Source organism: Mustelus asterias, chromosome 23, assembly GCF_964213995.1.
Source record: "Mustelus asterias chromosome 23, sMusAst1.hap1.1, whole genome shotgun sequence".
Classification (NCBI taxonomy): Eukaryota; Metazoa; Chordata; class Chondrichthyes; order Carcharhiniformes; family Triakidae; genus Mustelus; species Mustelus asterias.
The window spans coordinates 58,705,260-58,716,459 of NC_135823.1; positions in this window are offsets into that span (position 1 = coordinate 58,705,260).

An 11,200-nucleotide genomic window follows, 5' to 3' on the forward strand; every position below is an offset into this window, starting at 1 on the left:
GGTGCTGTGAGGCAGCTGTGCTAACCGCTGTGACACCGTGCCGCCCACTAATTTTCCTTTTCTCAGCTCACTATTCTTAATGTTACTGCTGACATTTCCTGTCACCATGCGCCTTCAGCTGAAGGCTGCCTCCTAATTGCACCGTGGCAACCTCCTATCCAGAGCAGTGTAGTTAATGGGGGAGATATGGAGCAATCCTGTGGTGTTAATGTAATAATATTAATCTGCTTCTCTGAGTTGACGTATTATCATGAAATGTTGCATGCTCCAAAGCAGTAGAAATATCCTCTTGTTCAGTTAATAACTCTGCTGCTAAAGCAATTCTGAGTGAATAATTTTACAGCAACAATGGGAGAGGTAGAGGGGGAGAGCGACAGAAAGAGGCACGCAAGCACAATCTGAAAGAAATGGTTAGACAACGAAAAAGCCATTCAATGTACAGTTGGCTGAACCGATTGAAGTGAAAGTCAATGGAAAAGAATGTCAGGTGGTGTGTATAATGAGCTGTCCATTCACCGGGGCCCATTTTATGTTACTGCACGAGATGAATTTATGGTGCGTCTCACGAGCTGTATTAAAAAAAAAGCACATTTCTACGTGCTCAGATGCGAAAGCACACAGGGAAGAGATTAAATACACATGCAACGATTAATTCTGTAAATGACCAGATGCTGTGCTTCTTTCATCTGCCCAGCTGTGCCCCACGTTGAACCCAAGTGGCCTCAGTTGCTGCTTCACAATCATAGGATCTCGACAGGGCAGAAGAGGCCATTTGGCCCATCGAGTCTGCACCATCTTTCTGACAGAGCATCCCAGCCCGGCCCTCTGCCCTGTCCTATCCCCGTAAGCTCACACATTTAGCATGGTCAATCCACCTAACCCACACATCTTTGGACTGTGGGAGGATCATAGAATCATAGAATCTCTACAGTGCAGAAGGAGGCCATTCGGCCCATCAAGTCTGCACCAACCACAATCCCACCCCAGGCCCTATCCCCGTAACCCCACATATTTACCCCGCTAATCCCTCTAATTTACACATCCCGGGACACTAAGGGGCAATTTAGCATGGCCAGTGCACCAAACCCGCACATCTTTGGACTGCGGGAGGAAACTGGAGCACCCAGAGGAAACCCACGCAGACACAAGGAAAATGCGTAAACTCCACACAGTCACCCGAGGCCGGAATTGAACCTGGGTCCCTGGAGTTGTGAGGCAGCAATGCTAACCACTGTGCCACTATGCCTGGAATCCTGGAAATTCCCTCTGAACTGCAGTGGCTCACGGCAATGGCTTACCATTGGCTTCTCAAAGGGAAACAGTGATGCAAGTACACAAGGAATAGAAGGAACAGGATAGACCATACGGCCCATCAAGCCTGCTACACCATTCAATACGACCATGGCTGATCTTGGTCTTCAACTCAATTTTTACACCCGCTCCCCATATCCCTTCATTCCCCGAAATCTGAAAGTTTAAGTTTCTGTGTTTCTGTATTCTCTTTATCCATTCATGGATCATAGGTGTCGCTGACTGGCCAACATTTATTGCCCATCCCTAGTTGCTTGAGGGCAGTTGAGAATCAAACACATTACTGTGGCTCTGGAGTCACTTGTAGGCCTGACCAGGTAAGGATGGCAGATTTCCTTCCCTGAAAGACATTAGTAAACCAGATGGGTTTTTCCAACAATTGACAATGGTTTCATTGTCATCAGTAGATTCTTAATTGCAGGTTTAAAAAAAATTGAATTCAAATTCCATCATGTGCCACAGCGGGATTTGAATCCAGGTCCCCAGGACATAAGACTATAAGACCATAACATATAGGAGCAGAATTAGGCCATTCAGCCCATTGAGTCTCCGCCATTCAATCATGGCTGATATGACTCTCATCCCCAATTTCCTGCCTACTCCCCATAACCCTTGATCCTCTTATTGATCAAGAACTTATCTATCTATCTATCTATCTATCTATCTATCTATCTATCTATCTATCTATCTATCTATCTATCTATCTATCTGTCTATCTGTCTATCTATCTGTCTGTCTGTCTGTCTGTCTGTCTATCTATCTATCTATCTATCTCACCCAATGTAATATAAGGCAGGACCATTCAAAAGTCTGATTGAATGGCGGAGCAGGCTCGAAGGGCAGCAAGGAAGAAGCTGTTCTTGAGTCGGTTGGTACCTGACCTCAGACGTTTGCATCTTTTTTTGTATCTTATAGATCAAGCTGAGTTCCCCTCTGGGATCTGACTTAGAGTCCGGAGTCCATGCCGACCACGATGTCCTCTGAACTAGTCTCAATTGCCCGCATTTGGCCCATATCCCTCTAATCCGTTCCCATCCATGTACTTACCCAAATGCTTTTTAAATGTTGCTATTGAACCTGCCTCTATCACCTCCTCTGGCAGCTCATTCCGTACACGCTCCACCCTCTGAGTGAAGAAGATGCCCCTCCGGTCCCTTTTAAATCTTTCCCTTCTCACCTTAAACCTATGACCTTTGGTTTTCAATTCCCCTTCCCTGGGAAAAAGACTATTGCCGAATTTTACCGTCTCGCCTGCCCGAGGCTTGTAAGATCCCATCCAATTCTGGGGCGGGGTGGTAAAATTCCGGCCTATGCGCGTTCATCCTATCTATGTCCCTCATGATTTTATACACCTCAATAAGCTCACCCCTCATTCTCCTACATTCCAAGGAGTAAAGTCCTAGCCTGGCCAACCTCTCCCTATAATTCAGGCCCACACTGTAGCTCTGAGAGTGGTGCTGCTGCAGATGGGAATGCAAATCCCTGTTAAATGTTGCCTCAGCCTTAGATACATGTACCTGATAGGATGCACAGTCCAGTGTACGAGTAATCTGCTTTGCACAATGCGTTAAAGGGGCAGTTCCTGATTACCTCATACGTTTCCCTCAATGCTATTCTGCTTGAACTTCCCATTCATTGACTCTGTCTACACTTCCCACTGCCTCGGCAAAGCAGCCAGCATAATTAAGGACTCCAAGCACCCGAGACATTCTCTCTTCCACCTTCTCCCGTCGGGAAAAAGATACAAAAGTCTGAGGACACGTACCAACCGACTCAAGAACAGCTTCTTCCCTGCTGCCATCAGACTTTTGAATGGACTTACGTCGCATTAAATTGGTCTTTCTCTGCACCCTAGCAAAGACTGTAACACTACACTGCACTCTCTCCTTTCCTTCTCTATGAATGGTATACTTTGTATGGAAATCAATCATAGAAATCATAGAAGCCCTCCAGTACAGAAAGAGGCCATTCGGCCCATCGAGTCTGCACCGACCACCATCCCACCCAGGCCCTACCCCCATATCCCTACATATTTTACCCACTAATCCCTCTAACCTACACATCTCAGGACACTAAGGGGCAATTTTAGCATGGCCAATCAACCTAACCCGCACATCTTTGGACTGTGGGAGGAAACCGGAGCACCCGGAGGAAACACACGCAGACACGAGGAGAATGTGCAAACTCCACACAGACAGTGACCCAAGCCGGGAATCGAACCCAAGTCCCTGGAGCTGTGAAGCAGCAGTGCTAACCACTGTGCTACCGTGCCACCCTAGTGCGCAAGAAACAATACTTTTCACCGTATACCGATATGGGTGACAATAATAAATCAAATCAAATCAAAATTATCTTCAGCACATTGAAATCCCCATGATTTTTAGATTATCAACTCTATTGCTATCTCTGATAAATAAGCACCCCTGGGAGCAAATTCATCCTTGGTGGAGGGTTAAGTGGGAGTTTTGGCATTGGCTATCTTTTGTAAGCCTCAGCCAATATTGAGTTGTAATGCAATCAGTTGGGGGGGCAAAGTGCATAAGGAACAGCAGGTACGATAGCATCTGGCAAAGACCAATTTCAACTCTCTATATCGGCTTGTTCAGCTTGACCTAGTGCTTGATGGCAGTAAAATCAATCTGCAGGATACGATAGTAATCCCAATTCCAAATAATAGGAAGGGAGGATTTTGTGAGACTCAATTGGGAAACCTGTTTACTGTATCTTTGAAATGATCTTTGTAATTCGGTTATTTTTGGACATCAGGCCTAAAGGTCACTAGTACTATTTCATTCAAATAGATAGGAAGCGGGGATTGTAAAGAGATGGAGTGTGGAGGACCGAGGGGACTCTACTGTGCATTTTCTTTGGCAGGTCTTATTATTTTCCCATAACATTTGTTGGCTTGTCTTGTCTACAAGACAATTCTAAACTCCATATTTTCCAACTGAAATAATTCCTCAGAGGCCGGTGTCCCTTCACCAGATTCCCTTTATTTACAAACTCAGTTCCACTCCTAGGAGTGTTTCAGGAACAAAGTCAGAATCCAGAGTGTCAGTAGTCCTGACACTCCTCATTATATACACAGGTGACACTTCCTGATTGGGCAGGCAATCGTTACCTCAATCGGGGAGCTCATACTCCAAGGGGACCACCTCATGGGTCTCGTTGAGGTCATTACACCAACCCAACAAAGTTATAACTTCTGTAACTCGCTAAGGGGTTGTACTGTGGTCAGTGGTAATGGGAATAAGGAAGGGGAGGCCTTGGCCTAGTGGTATCGTCACAAGACAATTAATCCAGAAACTCAGCTAATGTTCTGGGGGACCCAGGTTAGAATCCCGCCATGGCAGATGGTGGAATTTGAATTCAATTTTAAAAAATCTGGAATTAAGAATCTACTGGTGACCATGAAACTATTATCGGAAAAACCCATCTGGTTCACTAATGTCCTTTAGGGAAGGAAATCTGCCATCCTTACCTGGCCTGGCCTACATGTTACTCCAGAGCCACAGCAATGTGGTTGACTCTCATCTGCCCTTGGGCAACTAGGGATGGGCAATAAATGTTGGCCAGCCAGCGATACCCATGTCCCACAAATGAATAAAAAAAACATGGCAAGAAAGATCAATGGAATATTTCAATAATCGTAATGGGCATTCAAAACGATCTAGATGTAAAAATAGGATAGGAATGTGGGGTTTCTTGTCCATCCCCACCTTGTGTAATGCTTATGTTACCTTTGTGTTTTCTTTTTAAATTTATTCTCAAGATGTTGGGTGTTGCAGGGAATACATGCGTTTATCAAGCACCCCAAGTTTCCTCATAAAGTACTGAATGGCTTCAGAGATAGCAGTATAGCATCAACCATTTTAGTGCGGGTCTGGAATCATGTAGCTGCCCAGACTGAGTAAGGACAGAAAGTCTCCTTCAAAAAAAAAAGATTTTGTCAAAGTTTTTCAACTTGCACTCATCAGGATAATCGCAAGAATACCAATGTCAGGGAAAACAACAACTTTACACTCAATGGGAAGAGAGTGCTGTTTGGTTGGCAAGTGGACTCTGATTGGTTGAGGCGTTGCCATGGAGAATGTATCAGTTAATGGTGACTGACAGTTAACTGCCAAGCATTATTTGAAAATTTAAACCAGGCAGCTTGACTCTGATTTGTCAAGGCATTTCCCTGAGGAATGAACAACAAATGGCTGTCACTTATTTTGTTTAGCGGAAACAGGCACAATGTATAGAACAATAATATAAAAGCAAAATACTATGGATGCTGGGATCTGAAACAAAAACAGAAAATGCTGGAAAATCCCAGCAGGTCTGACAGCATCTGTGGAGAGAAAGTACAGCCAACATTTCGACACATGAAGGGTCCTCATGTCCCCTCTACACCAATTGCATTTAGCTTGAATCTATGACCCCTGGTTTTTGAACTCTCTGCCAAGGGAAACAGGTTCCTCCTGCCTACTCTCTCCCTATCCCTCACAATTTTGTATACCTCAATCATATTACCCCTCAGCCTTCCCTGTTCCAAGGAAAACAGCCCCAATCTCTCCAATCTCTCCACGTAGCAACAATTTTCCAGCCCTGGCTACATTCTGGTAAATCTTCTCTCCACTCTCTTCAGAGCAATTATGCCCTTCATAAAATGTGGTGACCAGAACTGCACACAATAGTCCAGTTGTGGCCTCACCAGTGTCTTATACAGTTTCATCATTATATCCCTGTTTTTGTATTCTATACCTCTGCCAATGAAGGAGAGCATTCCATATGCCTTCTTTACCAGCTTATCTACCTGCGCTGTTACCTTTAGGGATCTGTGCACTTGCACGCCAAGATCTCTCACTTCATCTACCCCTCTCAGTATATTCCCGTTCATTGTGCCTTCCCTTTTACTGTTTGGCCTCCCTAAATACATGACCTCACACTTATCAGAGTTGAACTCCATCTGCCACTTTCCTGCCCACTCCACTAACCTACCTGTATCATTTGGGATCATCATCCTCAATGCTCACCATTACAGAATCAATTTTGTGTCATCTTGTGCAGATTTCCCAATCGTACCCCCACATTCATGGGCGGCACGGTAGCACAGTGGTTAGCACTGCTGCTTCACAGCTCCAGGGTCCCGGGTTCGATTCCCGGCTCGGGTCACTGTCTTTGTGGAGTTTGCACATTCTCCTCGTGTCTGCGTGGGTTTCCTCCGGGTGCTCCGGTTTCATCCCACAGTCCAAAGATGTGCAGGTTAGGTTGATTGGCCATGCTAAAATTGCCCCTTAGTGTCCTGGGATGCGTAGGTTAAAGGGATTAGTGGGTAAATATCTGGGGGTAGGGCCTGGGTGGGATTGTGGTCGGTGCAGACTCGATGGGCCGAATGGCCTCCTTCTGCACTGTAGAGTTTCTATGTTTCTATGTTTCTATTCAAGTCCAAATTGTTAATCTATAACACAAACAGCAGGGGTCCCAACACTGGGCCCTGTGGAACACCACTTGAAACAGCTTTCCATTCGCAAGGGCAACCATCAACAATTACCCTTTGTTTTCTATTACTAAGCCAACTTTGGATCCAATTTGCTACCTGCATCCCAGTTTGTTTGACCAGTCTGCCATATGGAACCTTGTCAAATGCCTTACTAAAATCCATGTAGTCAACATCCACTGTGCTACCCTCATCAATCCCCCCTTGTAACTTCCTAAAAGAATTCAATCAAATTTGTAAAGCATGATGTTCACTTAACAAAGCCATGATGACTACCCCTGACTAGTCCATGTCTTTCCAAGTGACAGTTTATCTCATCCCTCAGGACTGATTCTAGCAATTTGTCCAACGCCGAGGTATGACCAACTGACCTATAATTGTTTGACAATGCCTTTGTACTCACTTTAAGCAATGGAACCACATTTCCATTCCTCCAATCCTCCGGCACCTCACCTGTATCTAGTGAAGGTCGGAACATAATCTTCAGAGCATCCATTATTCCCTTCCAGACTTTCTATAGCAGTCTGGGATACAATCCATCCCTAGCGACTTTTCACTTTCAAGAATTCCAACTCCTCTAACACTTCCTCTCTCGCTATAATTATCTTATCCAATATTTCACACTCTTCCTCTTGGATTACTTTGCATCATCCCTGTCCTCTACATCTTCACACAAGTTCCCTTCTTCATCTCTGATGGGTCGCACTTTTTCCTTAACTATCCTTTTGCTCTTTATATACTGGGAAAACATCTTTGGATTTTCCTTAATCTTGCTTGCTGATATTTTTTCATTCCCTCTCTTTGATTTCCTTATTTCATTTTTTGCTTGATCCCTCTACTTTCTATACTCCTTCAGGCTATCTGAAGTGTCAAGCTTACTGTGACTATCATAAGCTTTCTTTCTCAGTTTAATTTTCCCTGTGTTTTTCCAGACAACCACAGGGGTGTAGATTTGGCAGTACCATTCTTGTTTTTGGAGGGGACACGCCTGCTTTGTACCCTAAGGATCTCACTTATTAGTGCTTCCCACCATTGATTTATCCTTTAGTAGTCTTATCCAGTCCACCTCAGCCAAATCACTTCACACCTTTGTAAGATTTATCTTCCCCCAATTTAAAACGTTTACTCCTGATTTATCTCTGTCCTTTTCCATAATAATACTAAATCTAACTGAATTGTGGTCACTATCCTCCAAATGGTCGCCCACTGTCATTTCACTCACATGCCCATCTTTAGTTCCCAGGACTAAATCCAGAATTGCATCTCCTCTTGTTGGGCTTGTCACGTATTATTTGAAAATAATCCTGGACAAAGTACATGGATTTTTCACCCTCAATACCCCTTATATTTTTTGAAACTCAGTTGATATTGGGACAGTTAATGTCTCTGACTATTATTCCTCTTATTACTGCAGGCAGAAATATATGTCCTTCTATCTCCCTCTCACTATTTGGGGGTCTGTAGTATTCTCCTAATAGTGTGACTGTCCCTTTTTATCTCTAAGCTCAACCCACAAAGCCTCATTTGTTAACCAGTTAAATATATCATCCCTTCTCACAACTGTAATTGATTTTTTAACCAATAATGCTACCCCCACTTCTTTTTTGTCACCCACCCTATCCTGCCTGAAAACTCTATATCCAGAAATATTGTGCTGCCAGTTTATAAAAGTTTATTTATTAGTGTCACAAGTACGCTTATATTAACACTGCAATGAAGTTACTGTGAAAATCCCCTAGTCACCACACTCCAGCGCCTGTTCAGGTACACTGAGGGAGAATTTAGCATGGCCGATGCACCTAACCAGTACGTCTTTCGGACTGTGGGAGGAAACCGGAGCACCCGGAGGAAACCCATGCAGACACGGGGAAGACATGCAGACTCCACACAGACAGAGACCCAAGCCGGGAATTGAACCTGGGTCCCTAGTGCTATGAGGTAGCAGTGTGCCACTGTTTAGACCCTTCTTGAAGCAGGTTTCAGTCATAACAACAACATTCTTCCGTCGTGTGTCTATCTGTGCCCTGAGTTCATCTGACTTGTTTATAATACTCCTTGCATTGAAGTATAAACAGCTCAACCCCATAAATTTCCTTTGCCGGATGCTTTTGAACCCTTGTGCGTACATGTTTTTAAGTTTATTTATTAGTGTCACAAGTAGGCTGACATTAACACTGCAATGAAGTTACTGTGAAAATCCCCAAGTCGCCACACTCCGGCGCCTGTTCGGGTACACCGAGGGAGAATTTAACATGGCCAATGCACCTAACCAGCATGTCTTTCAGACTCTGGGAGGAAACCGGAACACCCAGAGGAAACCCACACAGACACAAGGAGAACATGCAGACTCCACACAGGCAGTGACCCAAGCCAGGAATCGAACCCAGGTCTCTGGTGCTGTGAGGCAGCAGTGCTAACCACTGTGCCACCGTGCCGCCCTGAAAATTATTCTCTCAGTCTGCAAAAGTACAGTGCCTTCTCTATCAATATATGACAGTTTCCAGGACACACAAATGTGCCGCACTGTGAGCCTAACAATCTTAAATTGGTTGTCAGCATAAATTTTAGCAGACTTAACACTGAAGATTATTTAGCAAATGTTGTCCAGTCGCAAAATCACATCTAATATTGGACGCTGTGCTTTGAGTTTTTAGCAACCATGGACTGGTTGGGTACAGTCTGTACTTGGTCTGTTACGAACAGTAGAAGGGACATGCTGTTTGATACGATCCGCCAGTCTTTCAACACGAGGCCTACATACCTGGCATCACACTGGCACTGAAATTCAGATACCATATTACTCATTTGTGATAGGCAGAATTAAATTAGAGTATGAGAGGAAGTTGGCTAGAAATGTAAAAATAGATCGCAGGAGTTTCTACAGGTAGTTAAAAAGGAAAAAAGTAAGTAAAGTGAGTGTTGATCCTCGAGAGAGTGAGAATGGGAGTTAATAGATCATATGGAAATGATGGATGAAATAGACAAAACATTTTCTTCCAAGAACAAAGAACAAAGAACAGTACAGCACAGGAACAGGCCCTTCGGCCCTCCAAGTCTGTGCTGACACAGATGCCTCTCTAATCTAATATTTTCTTGCCTTCAGGTGGTCCATATCCCGCTATTCACTGTCTATTCATGTATCTATCCAGATGCCTTTTGAGCGTTGTTATAAATCTGCTCCCACCACCTTCTCCGGCACCGCGTTCTAGGCATTCACCACCCACTGTGTAAAAAACTTGCTCCTTGCATCTCTTTTAAACTTGCCCCTCTCACTCTCAACTGAGTAATTGAACTTTCGACCCTGGCACCACAGAGGATACAAAAAAGATTCCAGTAATATCTGTAAATCAGGAAGTGGGGGGGGAGAGGGGAATTTGGTGAAACTACAATCACAAGGGGCGCTGTACTGAACAAACTGATGGCGTTGTAAGCTGACAAGCCTCCGGGTCCAGATGGATTTTATCTTTAGAGACTTAAAAGAGGTGAATAATGAGATGACTAATTTCCCAAAACTCCCCAGATATTGGGAAGCTTCCATCAGACTGGAAAGTAGAACAATAAAACTACTCGATTCAAGAAGGGAGGAAGGCAGCAAACTATAGGCCAGTTAGCTTTACACATGTCGTGGGGAAGGTGTTAGAATCGATCATGAAGGAGGTTATATCCGGGCCTTAGAAAAACACACGGGAATCAGGAAGAGTCAATATGGTTTTTTTGAAACCAATTTATTCGAGTTCTTTGAAGGTTGAACACGTCTGTGGATACGGGCTAACCTGGAGACATACTGTACTTAGATTTTCAAAAGGCATTTGATAAAGTGACATATCAAATTATTGTGGAAAACAAAAGCTCATGGTGGCGAGGGTAACATATTAACATGGATAGAAGATTGGCTGGAAACTCTCGACCGAACTGCTGAACACCTGAACTGAAAAATCAACCACTGGAGTCAACCAAAAGGTTATGGGGAGAAAGAAGGATTAGGCTATTGAATTGGACGATCAGCCATGATCGTGATGAATGGCGGAGCAGGCTCGAAGGGCCGAATGGCCTCCTCCTGCTCCTATCTTCTATGTTTCTCACCTATCTCAGCTTCAAAGCATCACCATCTACTCCTCACAACTCAAGGACTGTTCTGTATAACTTCTTAAAATATTTATTTGCTATTGGACTCACTTCTTATCTCTATTCTGTGTCAATGTTGATGGATTTGGTTTACCATTTCTCCTTACCTGGGAATAGTTAGGAAACTTACTCTTTCTTAACTCAAAAAAGCCTGGTTAAATTGGCTCCCTTTTAAATCCAACTACTGGGTCTGGGAAAGGTACTCAAGGGAAAGGGAACTTTATTGGATTAAACCTTTGTTGCCCCCAGCAGAGAGTGGGTTGAATAGTAACACGGAGA